This window comes from Melozone crissalis, unplaced genomic scaffold (assembly GCF_028551555.1).
Source record: "Melozone crissalis strain CALT ecotype California unplaced genomic scaffold, PUWL_Pcris_2 ptg000045l_1, whole genome shotgun sequence".
Classification (NCBI taxonomy): Eukaryota; Metazoa; Chordata; class Aves; order Passeriformes; family Passerellidae; genus Melozone; species Melozone crissalis.
The window spans coordinates 29664570-29683683 of NW_026535823.1; the positions used below are offsets into that span (position 1 = coordinate 29664570).

Genomic DNA, 19114 nt, shown 5'->3' on the forward strand with positions numbered 1-19114 from the left:
TCATTGCGGTAATTGCTGCTCACTGCAGGGAATTTGGTCCGGGCTGCAATAGAGTCAAGGTGCTTGTGAAGGTTGTGGGGAGCAGGAGAGCGCTGAAATCAAAGACAGGAGCTCTTGGCTGCTCCCAGGGGGTTTCCTGCCTCACTGGGGACCTTAGGGAGGGCTTGGCTGAGATTTCAGTCCCAAGTTCAGCACTGAGACCTTCAGAGTGGAGCAGATCCAGAGGTGGGACCCATGGATAGTGATCCTTTGTGGCCATTAGCCAAGGATCTGGTGGCTATGCCCTGATTTATTAAACACCTATTAATTCTGGGCTTTTGTTCCCCCTTTCCTGACGTCCTTAAGAAAATATTCCTTTAGTGGGATGAAGGAACACTTCCTGACCAAGGTACAAACCAGAGCCTTTTACATGGCTCAATAAACAAACTTGTGGCTAGGAATTGCCAATCCCTACCCTGTGTTTCTGAGAGGCCAATGCTTTGAGCAGCAGTAATGCACCTTTTGATTTATAAACTTCTCTAATCAATCAATAGAAGCCTGAGTGAGGCAATCAGATAATCTGAATAATTAAATGGCTTTTCAGGGACAAATTAAAATTTGTTACACGCACCACATCCGTCTAAATTATATTTGGTGTCCAGGAATAAATGGGTTTGTTGTTTTGTTTCATTCCTGCATCTCAAATGCTTTTGACATATTTCAAAATCATTTGGAAAAAAAAAAGAAAGAAAAAAGGATAAATGTCAGCTTCTGTTTTTTTTTTTTTTACATTGGAAACAGTGCTCACAGAAAAAATGCTTTTTTCAATATAAATATGGGAAAATATGTATATTAAATATGTCAATAAATATTTTTAGATAGTTATTGAAATATTTAATATACATTAAATACATTAATATTTAATGTATATTAAATATTTCAATAAATAATTTTCTTTAGACATGTTAGACTATTTTGCTTTTCCTTCTCCTTAGATAAATTTCCATAACATCTTTATTGTATTGAAAATTATTATATAAATTTTTTGTCTTTTTTTTTTAAAGAACTTCACTCTTTCCAAATGTGATATCCTTCTTCACATCTTAAAGTGAATAAAATTGGGAATTCCTGGATTTCCACACACTGCTTTCCACTTGCTTAAGGAATTACTATAGACCAGTTTTCTCCAACTGGGGGAGACAAGAGTTTGAAGAGTCAGAAAGCACAAGTATTTTTCTCTTATTTACTCCATCAAGGCACAGTAAAATAAGATGGGGGTGAGAGGGTACAAGGAACAGTTTCCTTAGGCCAAGTGGAAGTGAAATCATTCCAGCTTCTGCTGCTGCCGTCCCTTGCCGGTTCCTCAGGGCGTGTTTGCGTCCTCGGTTCACGTGGGTCCAAGTCTGCAGCACAGCACAGGCGTGGCAGGGCTGCCACCTCATCCACCCCCGCCTTCCGTGGCCTCTCCTCCTGCTCTTTGCTCCCTGCAGGACTCTGTGGCCAGGTGGAGATCCAGGAATTGAGGCTGAAATGAAACAAATCAATACATGGGGGACACAGGGGAAAGGTGGGAATGCATAAGCTGGGGGAAGAGTGGGGCTCATGACTTGATGTGGAGGACCTTGGAACCAAAACTCTAAAAAAACCCAGCCAGTCTTGAGTGAGTCTTCATTTTGCACATGAAAAATGCTCTTCAGAACCACAGGCACTTGTAAATGAATATCGTGTCCATCTCCTCCACCCTCCATTAGTCATCGCATAACCAAGCCATACGCACTCAGTCCTTTTCATCTTCCTTCTTGTCAAGCCCTTTAGCCTGTCCCCCTCACCTACTCATGCCACCAATCATTTTAATTAATCTCTGGATTTCTTTGAAACTAATAGTTTGTGGAATGGGGGAAAATGAATAGGTTACAGAGACAAGATTGTGAATGATGGAGGTGGGGCAAAGTTAGGAGGCTTTGCAAGACCTGTTGGGTTACCTCTGGGGCAGGACAGCAGTGCTGTAAACACACAGAAAGGCTGCAGAAGTGAGGGAGGAACCACTAAAAACATCTTCCATTTTCCTAGGAATGCTGCCTGAGCAATTCAAACCCTGGATGTTAATGGGCAGCAACATCTGAATGAAAGATGTGATAAGATTGTCTCTAAAGGAGATGGGATGACCTCTTCACTCAGTAGTTATAATAAATTTCTCACTATTGTGCTATAGAGGATTTCAGTGCTCAGAAATATATTTTCAAATAAGTAATGAACTTTATAATTTTTTATTCAAACACTTGTATGCATTTTTTAATTTTTGATCAAAACCCTGAGCAAGTAGAAATTAACCACATGGTCTAGAGATGAGTCTGAAAGGAGCCCTGGGGCCTTGCTTCCCGTGCTTTTTAGAATCCTGCAATGGCTGGGGTTGGAAGGGAACTTAAAGATCATCTTGTCCCAACCCCCTTGCCCTGGGCAGGGACACCTTCCTCTAGAAGGATGTTTGGGATGTTACAAATCTAAATGTCACACCAGTAATGTCTCTGTGCTCATTATTTCTATACCACAGTTTAGCTGGTGCTCCGGGAAATAGAGAGTTGGGCAGAGTTCCCATCCTGTGGAGCTTGCAGTTGGAAAAATCCTCTACACACCAAGAAGGCTGGCAGAGTAGCAGTTGATCCCCAGTGGGAGCCAGAGGGGGAAGGTAAGCAGGAGAGGAGGCACTGGAGGACGGGTGGCATATGGGAAGCAGACGGCTCTGCTTGGCATTGGGAGCTGGCAGCAGGAAAAATGTACCATACAAATAGAAGCATATTGATGCTGAGTGCTGGGGAGGCAGGTGAATGCCTTTGAAAAGATATTTACTGTGTTCAGGGGGAAAGATCCTGCTGGAAGTGTGCATATGTTCCCCTGTTACTGAGGTGGGGTTTCGCCGTGGAGAACTGAAGTTAGCTTTGTGGTCTTTGGGTATTTCAATAAACAGACAGTAGTGTCAACAAAATGGATTTATTTGCAGTTGCCAGTTGTGACTGAAAGCCTCAGAATAACTGGATTTAACCATTCAGAGCCCTGGGTAAAAATAGCTCAGTTTTGATTAGGGTCTCAGGACAAATACAGACTGCTTAAATTTTTAATTAATAAACAATCTGGCATCCTGCCAAAGTTGACACCTTGCTCTGTCTTAGCAGCTGTTGGCACAGTAGGCTCCTGGCAACCTGGGATAAAGCAGTACTTGCAACAGGAGAAGGGGAGGAAGCGAGTCTGCATGAGGCCAGAACTGCCCAGTGAAAAGCAGCCCAGAGCTCAGGGATTTCCAGGGAGCAGCCAGAGCTTTCCTGCTCTGTGCCGTGGGCTCAGGCTTGGACACAGACAGAGTTCCTGTCCTGAATGTCAGCGGTGGCTGCTGGGTGACAGATGTAAGGACACCTGTCTGAATTCGGGTAATGGCTCTGACAGGAGGAGCAGCAAACAGAGAAAGCATTCAACAGTGAAAGTAGGTCCTGCAGGTTGCTCCTTCCCAGGGATTAGTGTGGTGGAGCCTGTGGGGAAGTTTACAGAGGGCCTGCTCACGTAATTCAAATGGAAACATTCACTGTGGATGACAGTCATTTGTGTTGGAGTCATGGTGTGGGAGCAGTTGGGGTTGCCAAAGAGAGGCAATGTAGGCAGGAAAGGGCATGGCCTGGGAAGGATGGTGCCTGGAAGCACAAGCAGAGTTCAAGGTTTCTGGTTTGGAGAAGGTGCTGCTGAACTGCTTCTCTTCCTCTGTCCCACCTGATTAATAAACAACAACCTGATCTCTGATCCCAGCTGAGCTATCACACAGTGACACAGCTGCTCCTCCCTGTCTGGGCAGCCCTGTCCCCTCACAGCTGGGAATGGCCTAGCCTCACCCACAGCAGATCCTCAGGACTTCCTCAGGACACAAACCAGAATGCTCAGCCTCTCAAAATTGCTGTTCTGTGCTCAAAACTGTATGCAGCTACCAGCACTACAGCATCTCTATGTTCCCTTGTTTCAGAGGGAAGAGGAGATGGGAAATTTAGCCCAGAATCATGAGGGTCATACCTGAGATTTCATGTTTTTACAATGGGCTCAGGAGCACTGTTCCCGTGTGTGCTAGAACAAGCCCATGAGCACCTGGCAGTGCCTTTGGCAGATGGGTTGCTCAGCTCACAGGACTGAGAACATATGAAACATATAAAAAGCCATAACATTGGAATATGTTAAAAACAAGTTCATAAGATCAATTTTACTCTGAGAATTTTCAGAGTAAAAGGACAATGGTAAAGCAAAGGCCTAAAGGCTGTGATTGCTGTGAACTGAAACTCAGATTGGTTTAAATTTTACTTTTTTTTTTATTTATTTTTTTTTTTTTAATAGGAAGCAACTAGCAAGCCATTCCAGAAGTGCTGTGTGGTGTTTGGAGAGCTGGATACCAGCTGCAGCACAGATTTCCAGAGGTTTCAGCTGAGTGAGGAGAGGGCTGTGGGCTCAGGTAAGTCATGTGAGGGAGGTGAAGCACATGTGTTGTAAGAGTTAATGGTACAACGTAGCCTTGCTCTACATAAGCACGTTTTGTGCTGATGTTTCCCAGTTCCTGCAGCAGTGTAGGAAAAGGTGTGTGGCTGGCAGAGCTGCAAGCCCAGACAAGGCACTTCTGGGTGTGGATGCTCCCAGCCCATTGCCCGGTGCTTCAAATAGGCATTTATGTCAGAGATCTGAGGTCACTTCAATGATAGCCAATTTCAGCCCTGGATTATTACATAAATATTAATAAGAACAGGGGTATATTTCACATTTATGTTATTGGTCAGCAGAGTTTTCACCTAACCCTTAAGCAGTACTGGTGTGGAATATATTTCCCTTCAAGACAGCTAAGAAAACTTTAAAAGTTTGGCAAAAAAATTTATTCACCTCTTTAATATAACCTTGTGAGTTTAATGAAAAGTAATCTTATTTTCTGAATGAGGAAAAACAGGAGAATAGAGTCAACTCAAATGGGTATTGCACTCTTCCCTGCTTTTGCCTCCCTACTGGGTGACCCTTAATCATCTTCAGCGCCTTTCTAGCTTGATTTCCCTCCTTGTAAAATGGGCATAATGAGACTGAAGTTCTAGTAAAGCAGGCAGATCTGAGGGGAATAAATGCTGAACTATTTTTATAAATTAGGAATAGGTACAGGGGAGCAATGGATTTTCATCTGGAAGAAGATCTAGTATTAACTTGGTATAAAATATTTGTTACTGCCCCCATTTGCTTTTAGGATATCAATCAATGGCATTTTTATTGGTTCATGAGCCTTGTAATGCATTTTGAATCTGACCCAGGACTGTGTGGAGCATATGCTGGCACTTAGATTTATGCCAGTTTAACTCTCTGGTCACACTTCGACCTTTTTGACCAAATATCTTCCAGTTGCTAAGGGCTTGCTTTTTGTGGGGATTGTTTTGTTTTCTTTACATTCAGAGTCTCTGCTTTGAGGGGCTCTGACAGTGATTTGGAGTTGGTCATGTAGGAGGAATGAGAGCATGGGACCTTCTCAGAAGGGGGATGCTGAGGCACAGCCACCAGCACCTCTCCACCTTCCCACTGGTCATTCCCTAAAGAACCAGCCCTGTTTCTCAGTGCTTTGGCAAGACGACCACGTGAAACACGGGAATTCTGTTCTATATCCCCCTCAGGGAACAGGATGGATGGGTGCTACAGACGGAGGAGTGCGGAGGTGAAGCTTAGGGCACTTTTGGTCACAGTCACCAGCACCTCTCCACCTTCCCACTGGTCATTTCCTAAAGAACCAGCCCTGTTTCTCAGTGCTTTGGCAAGACGACCACGTGAAACACGGGAATTCTGCTCTATACCCCCCTCAGGGAAGAGGATGGATGGATGGGTGTTAGAGACGGAGGAGTGCGGAGGTGAAGCTTAGGGCACTTTTGGTCACTCCCACCCGCTAGATCTGCCCCTGAGCAGATCTTCCCCGCCTGTTGTTACACCTGCGCCACGTTGTGAACTGCTCTGCACACAGCAATGCTTTTTAAGGAGAAGCGAGGAGCAGATGCAATCAGCCGGGGCGGGAGTGACGTGGGGCGCGCCGTGGGCTCGGCCGGGCTGACACAGAGCCCGTCCTGCTCCTTCCGGCTCCCACGCTGTCCCTCCCTGCGCTGCCGCTGCCACTGCCCCGGGGGAGCGGCTTGGGAAACGCGTCCCGCTCCATCCAGCCCGCCCAAAACCTGAATGGCTGGCCAGAGAGGAATTCGCTTCTTTTCAGGCTGTCGCCACACATCCCGGATTCAAGTCCTCGTGGAACCAGCGTGTGAGCGCCAGCCGCCGCTCTCTGTGAAAGCCACGAGCTTGCCCAGTTTGTGCCAGCAGCTCCTGGCTAAAAGGGAATTGTGCTGCAGCTGGAAACTCCATCAAGCTGTCTCAAAGCATTTCTTTCATCCTCAGTTGATGTTTAATACACCTTTACTCTTCCTAAGCCTTGTCAATATCGCAGCCCGTCTCTAGAGTGGTGTTGTGTAAATAAATCCTGTGCCTTGCAGGGTGTCACGGAGCTAATGGGAAGCCCGGAGAGGGGAGGGCGTGGGAGCAGCATGCCAGTGTTAACGTTCTGTTTTCTGCGCAGGATTGCAACAGGATTGCAACAGCCCGGCCTATCTGAGCTGCTGCACGTCCCGACAGCGCGGATCGGCTCTTGAATTTGATAGGGGTGCTGATAGAACAATGCACCTTTCTGGGAAATGGTAATGCACGGCAGCAATTGGGGTTAAGGAAATTCTGAATAAACCATAGCAGCTTTCTTTTCAGAGTGCTGGTGATTTTCAGGTGGCCCACCAGGGAGCCAAACAAAAAATATATACGGCAGTGTTCACTCAAAGGGTAAAGTTTTGGGGTAAGGAGGGGGAATGTTGAAAATCCCGTGAACTTCAATAGCTGTATTTCTGTCTTTGTGGTAGCTCTGACTCCTTCGCTTACTTCTTACAGATCAGTAATCAGGGGACAATTGACAGGAATAACCCCCTAGGTAAAAATATACAGCTGCCTCTGAAACAAACAGCTTTTCATATGCAAAGCTGTGTGATAAAGGACGTGCTCAGGGTGCTTTTTCAGGCCCCATGGGAAGTTTTACAGAGCAAAGTACCTTTTAGCAGGTCCTTTTCTGTTAGTTTCAAAATCCTCTCTTGCTTTTTTCTAGAATGATTTTCCCACAAAAGGTGACAGAAACCATAAGAAAAGTCTCAGCAGAGTTTACTGCTCCCCTACCCCTTTCTTTCCCTCCTCCCGCCTCTCCCAAACACTGGGAGCTCTCAAAAAATATTTTAGTATCCTGGAGATTAAAAACAATTTGTATTTGTCTTGTAATAGCTCTGACTTTCACCGCCTTGTTCTCCCCTTTATTGGGAGTACACGTGTGAGCACTCCCTCTGATGTTGCTTATACGCCTGCTGGCAGGTTCAATAAGCAGTTTCTTAGCAGGGCACCTTCCCACGTGAAGGAAATATTTCCAGTTCTTGTCCCAGCTCCTCCTTCCTCCATGGGCAGCGTCCTGACGTGGAACAACGAAATGAGTATCACTGATATCAGAAATTCTTAGCTGATAAATGGAAACTAACTATAGAACATCATGTATCTACTGGCAGTTTGGACAGGGACAGCTTTTTACTGGACATTTTATGGGTATTCCATTTATGTGAGTTTTACGTGGTGCCTGGTATAAATTGAGTAATTTTGTTAATAGTGGATCAGGAAAATTTTTGTACTATAGGACACCAATGCACTTCTTAGGTAAAACTGAAAAGAATGTAGTAATCCATTGAAGGATTCTCTATGTAAATAGGAATGTTGCTAAAAAGAATCAAGATAAAACGTAAATGTAAATAATTGCTCCTAAGACAAAGAAATATTGGCAAGCAGCCACGTGGAAATTGGAAATTTAAATTTAACTAGTTTTATGCCAGTAAATCATACTGGCAGAGTCTCAGTCTAGTCAAGCGAATGGCAAACCCACAGGTAACTTGCAGGACCAAGGATTTCCCCTTCATGAATGGGTGTAGAGGAGTAAAATTTCCCAGAGCAGAAAAACACTTTGTAGAAGCGGCCAGATTTTCAGCTTTGAAGTCGAAGAGATACTTTCATTTTCAGTATCTCCATTAGAGCTTCTTTTTGCAAGACCAGGAGTGTGAACTCTTGTGTCTGAGCCAAAATTCCAACCTAAGCAGAATGTACTCATCTAAATTTCCCTTTTGGTTTCATTTGGCCAAGGTATTCCTTGGTGTAGAGTTGCTGTGTACTGTTACAGCAGTTGCTGTGTTGGGAGCTTGGGAAGGCGCCCGCCTGGAAGAGGTTACATAAAACCCAAACCATAATAAGCTCAGAGAAACCCCTGAGTGTGATGATTAAAAAGAGAAAACGATTAGGGAAAACACATCAAAGAGGCTCAGTGAGAGTCCTAAGAGGAAAAATACTGATTATATTTGTTTTGCTTTTGTCTTACATGAGGTAAAAGGCGTGTGGTGTGTCCTGGGTCGCCACCCTAAGGGGTGTGGACTTAAAGACAACAGAAGCAGACTCCAAGGCTTCCATGGGGTTTATTTTGGTTGCAGGGCTGGGGAGATAAGATATAATTGTGCCATATACATAGTGGTGCTATCAACCTGATGGATTACCCTTCCCATACACCCTGAGCACCTTGCCTACCCTCTGCTGCTAATCTGTGTCTGCCAGGAGAACTTGCTTGCTGACCTTTCAAGAAACTTTCAACTGTGATTTTTAAAACAATCATAGAAATGTTTTCTTTCTCCAAACGTGCAGTTCCTCTCTCTGGTGAAAGCACTCAGAGGCATCAAATGGGTGACATTGATTGCTAAAGCTGGTGTGCCAGTTCAGTTCAATAAATTGTGAATCTTAGGGGCTAAAAATTGTTTAAATTCCACTCTGGGTCTGGGAATAAGAGTAGACATTTATTGACAGTCCTGTTGTTCACACTCCACTGGATTCTGTTATTTTAGAACAATGTTAGATTCACTTTTTAAAGTTTTTTTAGACTTGGTCTGACCTGGGAACCAGGTTAGAAAAGGTTTGAAGTAATAAAATATGCAAAATGTGGTTTTAGGGCTCTGCTTTAATGTGGAAAGAGGAAGAAAAGTTTTAGTCAGTTATAGCAAATCCAGTAAGGGAACTGTTTACTTAACTCTCGCAGTTATTTATTTTAATTTAACTTCTCAGAACTTTTCAGCTGGGTTTAGTTAGTGTGGGCTCACATATTAAAGAATGGGTTTTACTGATATGTGTTTTTCAGTTACAGCCATTTTCTTTTGGACATTCTGATACAGTTGGTCCCAAAAGTACAAGGAAAATAACCGAAAAGGGCTTTGGAAAAAGTGAAATATAAAATATAATCGTTATGGATTAGAATTAGGCAGGAGGATAGCATTTGAGTTTATTTTCCCATTAATATAGCTAGCATATATAAATTTCTGGGGCAATAGTGCATATTCTTTTCCTATATCAACAAAAATAATGGTAAAAAATGCAAGGAATAGGAACACACTGTGTTGGTGCCAGCTGGGTGATGCACAGACTCTGCTGGTTATGCATATTTGAGTTTGGCCTTGTTAGAGCCTTCCTAAATTTGGGTTCAAGCTGCTGGACAAATTGTCTTGTACTTTATGCTTTTGCACATAAGGAGAGGCTGCTTGGAACAAAACATTCCAGGTGAAAGATCCTAGCACTGTCCTTATATCCTGCTGCCATCTTGGTTTGCTAACACAGTGGAAAATCCACCTGTTCTGGCTCCTTTGGGGCTCTGGAGAGCAGGAGGTGAACGGGCCAAAGGAGAGACAGAACAGAGAAAGGTGTTGGAGCAACACTTTCCTTCACACCTCAGAGAACTTTTCTCTGTCTGTGATGCCCTGTCCTGGTCCATTGCTACACTGATTTTTTGTTCAGCCCAGGGGTCTAACCATTTTCCCCTCTTGAAAGAGCTAATACAAAATCACTCTGTTTGTATTACCAGTGGACCTGTATTCATTTAGTTTTGATCTGATCCTCACAAAACATCAGAGCTGTTTGCAAAGCTAATAGCAGCATAATGACAAAAATAGCAGTGCCAAATGTCTTTGGTCTTGCCCTTTTTCTTCTCCTTAATATCAAAGCTAAAATCGTGGTCTTGATTTATATGCAGGATTACTGATGTTAAAGCTATATAATAATACATCTAAAGCCTAGCACTGTTTATAAATACACCAAACCTGTAACTTAATAGTTATTTGTGCTGAATCTTTTATTTTCCTGCATACTCCGTCCTACCTTTGTTACTGAGGGCACTAATGCTGCATTAATGTAAGCAGAAACAGCTGCATTTATCTTCATTTTATTCTCCCAAGTCACAGCAACGTGCTGGAACGAGAGCCATTGTCTGGAGCAAACCTTCTGAAAGTCTTTTAAGGGCATCCATCTGGGCAGACTTTGTGGTTGTAGAAGGGCTGATGCTGTAAGTATTCATCCCACTAATGGTCTCATTGATTTTTATTTACGCTCTTTGTAGGTTGCCCAGAGTCTCAGTCTGAGTAAGAGCTGCAGAAGATGTGCTGAATTCAAGAACTGCAGGCGTGTATTCAGCTAAACCCAGGTTTCTGTGTCTGTTTTTAGGGTGCTTGATCAAAGTGGGGCCTCCAGGACAGCCTGTTCTGTCTGCAGAGAAGTGCAGTTGGTGAGCAGTGTTAAAACACAGGTGCATAAGTTTGAAAATGTTGATCCAAATCACATTATTATAAGTAGTAGGGAAATGTCATGACTTACTGAGATTAAACAAAGACCTGCTTAGAATCTTGTGACTTCAGCTCATAAATGGATTTCATCACTCATTACAGCTGCATAAACAAATGCATGTGGTACATATGCATGTTTTGTTTTGGGAAGTTGTTGTTTTTAAAGTCCCCTCAGAATTCTTTTTTTAATTGCTCCTAATGAGCCAAGACTCCCTGGTTCTGGAGCAATGCCTGGTGTACCTGAGCTGCACAGCCCACTCATTGCTTTTAAAAGGGAATGAAGTTTCCTAGCCTCTCAGTCCTTCTGGCAGATTAACTGCTTTGGCAAGCAGGTTATTTTAAAGGAGAAATTTACAATATGAAACCTGGTGTCAAAACTTTTATTCCTTTTATGAAAGTAGCCTTGCCCTGGTGCTCCTTTGGAGCTATGGAAATGTAATCCCAGCCGAGTCAACAACTGGAGAAAGTCCTACCCAAATCTGAGCTCAGACTAAGTTTGTCACATATTTAATGTATTTAATTCATGTCATTTTTCCTGTTGTCCATGACCTCGTTTCTGCTGAAGGGCCTCTCAGAAGGAATCCTAGAAATGGATGCCCTGTGATTACCCAGGGGAATTAGTACTTCCCCCATGTTTTCTTGGCAGCATGTTGCAAGTGGGATGTGGCAACAGGAATCCAAGTTCTGGTCTTCCTGCTGTGGTTGTTACCTGAAGGTACAAATGGTGCAGTAAGTGGTTTGGGATGCAGAGCAGACACTTCTCTGTGGATTTAAATCATTGTCTGTCAAACCATTCTCATCTCTTTAAGTTTAAAGTAGCTGCTTTCAGCTAAACCCACACTTTTCAGCATCTTCAGGCAGGCAGTTATCAAAGTTTAACCTCAAAAAAGATGGCAAAATATGTTGGTAATTCTTTGAATTTCACTGTGCCATTTCTTAATCACAACTGAGAAGCTGGATTAATCCTGGGTGGGTAGTGTCTCATTATAACTTTGCACTGCAAATTATTTTTTAACCATATCAAAAGGGAATTTTTTTTAATTTCCCCAAAGAAAAATACTCAAGGATACTCAGTTTTTGTGGCCATTCTTCTGATAAAGATTGAAAAATCCAATTTTAAAATGAATATTGCTGAGGGAAAGGGGATACTTTTTTCTATTTCAATCACAGCCTCTTCTTTTTACTTATAAAAATTGGAGTCAGGAAAGTAAAAAGAGCAACAATATGGGAGAGTTCACAGTCAGGGTTGTTTGCATGTGTCTCCTATATAGATGGATTTGTCCTGAAGTGCTTTAGTTTGTTTCACTCCCTGGAAAAACAAAACAGGTAACAACAAGAAATCTAATTTAAATGGTATGAAACAAAAACCTTTTGGCTTTTCTGCCAAGCTGCCTTAATTTTTAGGCAACTGGGGAGGAGTCTTAATTGTGTGTGTTCCTAAAGATTGCTTAAACCAAGTGCTGAGTGTCTGAGGCTTTGGGTGTCAAAGCCCTTGGAGAATCCAGTTGCTCCTCACCTCTGGAAACCTTCCCTCTTACGTAGGTAGCTAAAAAGATGCCTGACATTAGAGACTTGCGCTCCAAAATGTTGCTGTGAATGCCTTAAAATGTCACATTAATATCAAGAACGGTTCACCCACAAACCATCTGGCTTTGCAGATCTCACAACGAGCTTTCAATTAGTTAATTAAGCTTCCCTGTTTCCTAATAAGGCCTATTTGAAATGCTCTGAGCTGGGGACAGCGGGGCTGTAGGTTCACCGTGCAGGTGTGGCAGTGGCCAAGGGTCTCCCCAGGCAGCAGGGGATCCAGGGAAGCCCTGCTGGGCCTTACCTGGATGTGCTGCCTGGGAAAATACCTGGCTTTGTCCTTATAAGGCCAGGGAGCTGCTGCGGGAGCCCTGATCCTGCCCCAGCTCTTCCCTGCCCGCTCAGCCACAGTCCTAAAAAGGCAGTTCCTTGCTCCTGCTTCCCACAGCTGAGCTCCCCAGGGAGGACAGCACTGCCGAGCCAGGCATTGCTCTCACAGCCAGAGCGTCCTCATGGACTGTGCTGCTGCTTCTCAAGGCAGATGTTGTGTTTAGGGGCACTGCTGGGCTTCTCCTTCCTCTTGTTTGATTAATGAAAATCTAGCAGAGAGCGGTGTGGGACGCGCCGGCGCGTTCCAGGAGCGGGGTAGATCCCTGTAGGATCTGTGCACGGTGGGAAGCAGCTCAGAGTCAGAATCTTGAAAGCATATTAGGTTATGGTTCTATAATAGAAAGTGCTCAGCAGCAATATGAGCTCAAAGCAATCCGTGTCCTTTTTCCTCCCTCCCCTGGCTGCCAGTCCTGCTCTTTGCTTGTGCTTGCTCAGTCCTTTGTGGGGCCATGCTGGGCTCTTGGTTTCATTCGTGCTGAAAGCCAGGAAAGGGTTTTCTGCTCAGATTCACAGAGTGGCATCACAAAACACTGTGCTCGTGTAACTGAGCAAGTGGTGAGTAGGAAAGAAGGGGGAAAATTTATTAATGCCCCATGCTCTTCCTAATGTGAAACCTTTAGGTGCCGTGCTCTCCTGAGTAAAAACTCTTCAGATGCTGGGTATTTTATGAGACAGTTTTAGAGGTTTAATTGAAATTTTCTGAAGGATCTGATTATTGGCTTATTTATTTCACATGCCAAGTGACAAGCTTAGTTACAGTCTGATAGATTTTTAAAGACAAGTTCTTTACTGGAGCTGGATTTTGGAAAGGCTTGAATATGCTAATTCAGAAGGGGTATTGTACGAGATTTTTTTCTTTTATTAAATCAACAAATCATCCTACCTTAATTTGAAATAACAAAGAAGAGTGCTTTTTTGAAATTTAAGATCTGTGAAATTCTGGCACTGAACATTTACATGCTCATTTCAGAAAGGGGCTTAAAATGATTCATTTTCAAAGAGGTTGTTTGGGAAGAGTCCCTGGATAGCGTGTGCTCTGTTGAGTGTGGGAGACATTGGGATGCAGCTCCAGCTCTGAACATGTTGTACTCGGGTGCAGCAGTTTGTCTGCTCAGAGCCACATGCTTCCTTCCTTTATCAGGCTGCTCCTGGCAATCCTGCTCAACCTTTGGACTTTATGGCCTCTCTCAGGATGTAGCATTGGTTCCCTAATATCTCTTCTCTTGTCTTTTGCCAAGTTTCCAGCAGGCAATGAGGCCATGACAAGCAGGGTCACAGGTGTTGAAGGAAGTCAGCAGCACAAACAATTATTATAAAACTGGATTCTGCAGTTGCAGGGATGAAATGCTCCTCTTTATGATTCTGAAACACCATCCCCATCTGTTTTTCTGAGTTTATAACAAGTTTTCTTGCTCCTTTTGTATCACTGCTAGGTGTGTGCTGTGGATTTAGTAGGTGGAGTTAAGAGTACTGATGGTATAGATTAAAAAAGAAAAGAAAAAGGAGATTGCCAAAAGCTCATTTAATGCACGTTGTTAGCTGAGATTTGGTCTGGGTTTCTGGTGTTGTTTTATACTGCTGGTTCCTGAAATATCTGTCATGTCAAACATTAAAACAAGTTATTCCCATGTGTGAATGGTAGTAAAGGAAATATTTAGACAATAAGGAAGAGGGTGATTAGAGGGGATCGTTGATCAGGCAATAAGGAAGAGGGTGATAGACAGTGGTACCACGAGGCAGGAGGTGACACACACCTATGGAATTTGATAATTTAGGAGGACCATTTACAGCTGTAGGCTTAGGACACTGAACATTGCAAAGAAAAGTTTAAGAAAACCATGGCAAAGGGATGCTCCTGCCTCTACCAAACAAGGCAGTGGCTAGCCAGAAAAGGTTGTGTTGGAATGTAGGAAATACCACTCAATAAAGAAGTTCTTCCCCTTGGCACTTCTGTTTGGCTATTGGTTGTCCCAGCATACACCTTGTGTCATGTTTTGCCACCCAGAACTTTGGAAGATGTGTGGTTTTGGGAAGACAAGCACATGAAATGACAGTGGGAGGACTGCCAGAAGAACACCATCTATTCTGAATTCAAAAAGTGCCTTCATGTAACTTTTAAAGTAAAAATGTTGCTTGTCTTCCATACTCTGTCATTAAGCAGAGCACCTTTAGTGATGTTGGTATTTTTTATAGATTATTCCATCTGCAATCCTTTGTCTGAATGCAGTTATAGTGAAATCAAGGACAGTCTCCTTCGAGTACATGAATTAAGTTAAACTGTAGAATTCAGAAAATATATATGTACCTGCCTCAGAAGGTTTCACTGCTTTAACCACACTGATAAAACATTGAAAAGTTGTGATTTGAAGGTGAAATTTAGAAAAGTTGTGGCCCTTTCCACCACAGAGGTGAAGTCCCATGGTATAATGGTTACCCTCGTGTTAGCCCTATGTGCAGGCTCAACCCTTTGTTCATTGTCTGATCATCAATCTTCAGTTAATTCACTGAGTCTGTGGTGGAAAAAGGTGACTAAAGGTATCTGAATTTGCCCTTTTGCATGGGAGAAATTTAGCTATTGTTCTGATAACCCAGGGTAAAGCACACTTTAGAACAAGCTAGTGCTGTTAAACTCCTTCCTAGGAACTGTAATCTGTGTTTATAATTGGGACCATTATCAGAAACGTCACTAAGAATCTAAGGAATCTTTAACCAATAGCTTATTGCTTCCAGGGATGGACTCTGGAGGCAGTTTATAAAGAGCCAACATTTTACTGTTAGTGTGTTTGGCCAGGAAGCAAACACTTTGCTGGTAAGGGTGTTTCTGTGTAAACTGTGCAAACCCATGTGCTCAAGGCTGGCAATGGCATTGCCACTTGTGGAGAGCAAACTTACAGAATTTAGAGAGTCAACCACTAGAGCTCAGTTTATTCACTGCTTTAGCAGAGCAGATTGAAAATCAGAGGAATTAGTACTGGGGAGTCTTTTGCTGTTAATTTGCTCCTGTGGTCCATATTCATTGATATTTCAAAGGCTGTGGTAATTTCTCTTTCACAAAGTGCAAATTCTTCTGTTTTAATGCAAAACCCAAACTCATCAATGCTTGCAACAGGCATCCTAAAGGCAAATGGACCAGTCAGAGCCCAGAGTGACCTGGTACGCTCTCATAGCTGGCTCTGCTTTTAGCAGGAGGTTGAGCTACGTGTCTTTCTGGGGTTCATTTAAACATGTTTTACCGTATGATCTGGTGCTTTGTAAAAATGGTGAATGTATCTCCGAATTGTATCTTCTTTTGGGGTATCACACTCCAAACCTTCTCTGAGATGGTTGCTTTCCAGAAAAGACTTCAGCCCTGAGCCCTTTCACCTGCCTGACTCTAACCTCACAGTCAGTCCCACTGCAGTGAAATGTCATGTTATCCTTTGAACGTGGTTACTCAAGCCCTTTGCAGAGAGCACAGTGCCAGCCACAGGTCCCAGTGTTCAGAACATCACAGGACCCAGACTATGGGTGTATTGTCCACTTGTAAAATGGAAGCTTAATAAAACTCACAGGGCCTAGGTTTTTTTCATGAGCCCCAAGAGCAATATATGGTGATCCTGAAGGAGTTTACCAAAAGGAAGGCGGCATTTCCCAGGGCTCTCCTCACACATGGGTGCATCCCAGCTTTAAAGGTACCGACCAGAAACACCTTGAATTGCTGGGCTAAAAGCTACAGCAGCCCAGCTGCTGTTGTGCAAGCTGTGTGATGCTTGTGGTGAGGATGGGAACCTTAAAAATTGGGTAGGTAAAGAGCAGGAAATGGGAGCCATTACCTCTGTCCCAAGGGAAGTGGTTCCCCCTGTGAATCACAGCCCTGGTTTCGCTGTGCTGCGTGGGAGTGGCGTCCTGTCCCAGGAGGATATTCCCAGCTCCTGGGGCCTGCCAGGTCTGAGTGCTGCAGGGGGAAGGAGCAGGATGGTCCCATCAGCATCACTCCTGTGCAGCCTCCCTCCATCATTTGTAGAGCAGGGAGGATGAGGATATGTCAAGCCCTGTAAGCTGCATGAATTGATGCGGTCCTTTGCTGTTAGGAATGGCCAGAGAGGGACAAGGTTGCAGTCCTTTACTCAGGAGTTTGGCCTTGTGCCACACGTTCCCTGGGTTATCCCTTGGAGAACAAAACCTGCTGCTGTGTGAGACAGCCCAGGTTGCCAAGTGCTGCCTTCCCCCCGCCGTGAGTCACCGGGCCTGGCAGAGGCTGGAGCCCGGCTCCCCGTGGCACAGGAACCTCCTGCCCTGGCTCGCACTCAGCCCGTCCTGGAGGAAACCCCTGGCGGCTCCTGCGCCCTCTGCCCGTGCCAAGGCTGCCACACCCCGCCTCTGGAGGCTTCTTACTCATAATGGAGACAAGCACCGAAACCAGGCAGCCCCTCCTCTGCCTCCCACTGCCTTTCCCACTGCCCCTTCCTCCAAAGCTTCTGCTCAGGAGCTGTTTCCATCCACTCGCAGGAGGAGATGGCAGAAATGAGACAGATCCTGGCCGTTGAGTGTTGGTGGTGTTTGTCCTTCCTAAGCCAAATAATGGGATAAATCCCCAAGGCTGTGTGTGTTTCCTGGAGCAGTACAATTAATGACACAAGCCATGAGGGAGCACAGTGTGAAGGGACAGAGCTGTGTCTTCCTCTTCCCTATCTTTCTACTCCAGTTAAGTGCACCTCCTCTGGTGCTGAGGTGCACAGAGCTGCCCCCAGCTCACTCACAATCAGCAGATCATGTAGAGGTTTGTATTGTTTGTAAATCATGGTGGAGAGAAAGCAGCATCTGAGTCCCCAGCTCTTCTAGAAACATTGTGGCTCACCAAAGATCTTTCATCTCAGCCCTTGTTTCTTACTAAGAGCTTATCCTCATCATAGGGCTAGAAGTGCAGCAGAACCACTAATTTTGGGAATTTAGGTCTTTGATATAAATTGAAGTTAATTTTATGATATTAGCAAGCTGATGCAATGGAATTTTTTGTGTCATGAGATGTCTTTGCAGCAATAAAGTCTGTCATTAAATCTTGATGGCAATCTATGAAAGTGCTTGCAGTTTTGGACAAAAGGTGGCATTTATCTAGTAAAGTTAACAAGGGAGTGAAAGCCTCTAGGGCTGATAAGAGTGAGCCAGGGCAGGTCTGTTGGTCTTTTGTGGATGGACTTCAGCTTTATCTGCTCATATGCCAAGATAGCCGGGTCTAAACTATTTATATTAGAGAAGTTAAGTGTTCGTGGTAAAGTAGCTTGTGGCCTGAAACAATAACCCTTGCTAAGGGCCTGAATTTATTAAGTCAATAATTAGCTCATTAGGCATATAGCTGTGCCTGTGTAGGTGTCTGAAGTTTGTGTTCCATCTGGTTTACATCCAGTGAGTTCAGGTAATTTGTAAAAGATAGTCCATGTGTCCAGTGAGGAGTGGCAAAAAAGAGTTGTAGAAGAAACAAAGGGGGAAGCCACACATAGAAAGAAAGGCTCAGGCTGTGTGGGAGGGGAGAACTGAATGTATCTTTTCCACAGAAGTCAGGTTTAGCCAAAGGACCAGTCATGAAGGTCAGCAAAAGGCCCCTGGATGAAACAATTTCACTCTTATTCTCAGGAAGGAGCACTGGAAAGAGGATCCACATGTGTTCTTAGAAAGGCCAAAGGAGATTGTGCTTGGACTCCCACACTGTAACATGTGGGTTCAGAAGTTGATGACATATTCAACGAGGGAAGGATGCTTGGATCTGTTGTCAGAGCCAGTGAACATCTCTGGTTTCATTAGCACCTCAAAAAGGTGCTGGCAGGTGAATTCCCCTCCTGCCTGTAGGCTTAGGTAAGAAAAAATAGGCACATAGCAAAGTCTTAATGATAGAAAGGTTCTTACAGGGAACTGGAAAGCATGGAAGGGATTTCAGGGGTGGGAGTGCAGTACCTTCTGAAAGGCAGAAAACCACTTGTAAATATTGCATCTATTTAGATGGAAACAAGTTCTTCTAGGAACATCTGATAATAATTTTTACAGTCAAATACAATTTTTATTTTAAAAGTGTGAAGAGATACTTCTGCTTTAGATAGACTGAAAACAGCCTGAAATCAACCCCCTGATACCCCTCAGAAAATGTCATTTACTTAGCTAACTGTAGCATCTTGGAAGTTTGTCCTTTGTGATAAAAGGGAGACACCTTTTATTTCTAAATAATAAAAATCTCCCAAAATTGTGATAAGGTTGTACAGTAAGTTGAATCAAACATTCACCAATCTTACAAGGTATTTTGTATTGGTTATTTTATGGGTTTGGTAAAGACAAAATAGCCAGTAAAGTCAGGAGGGGAAGTGAAATTGCTGGCTAGCAAGTTTTAGTTGTTATTTTAGATGTAACAGTACCCCATTCCTGGATGGGGAATAGGCATGGGGTGACAGGTGGATGCAGATGGAGCACCAGGAAACTGGGAGGTCAGGTCAGGCCACTGA

At 43.9% G+C, this 19114-nt stretch overlaps 1 protein-coding gene across 10 annotated transcripts in view; it reads left to right on the plus strand.

Annotated features, from left to right (window-relative positions):
* The window catches only part of FGGY (FGGY carbohydrate kinase domain containing), a 282290-nt gene that overhangs the window by 27143 nt on the left and 236033 nt on the right, over positions 1-19114 (plus strand). For 7 of the 10 annotated variants that reach the window (XM_054286331.1, XM_054286332.1, XM_054286335.1 and 4 more), the window contains exons 2-4: positions 2531-2665; positions 4345-4459; positions 10612-10693. The gene's annotated coding sequence lies outside the window, so the exon portion shown is untranslated. The remainder of the gene's footprint in view (positions 1-2530; positions 2666-4344; positions 4460-10611; positions 10694-19114) is intronic. The other 3 variants (XM_054286334.1, XM_054286337.1, XM_054286339.1) reach the window with 1 other exon arrangement.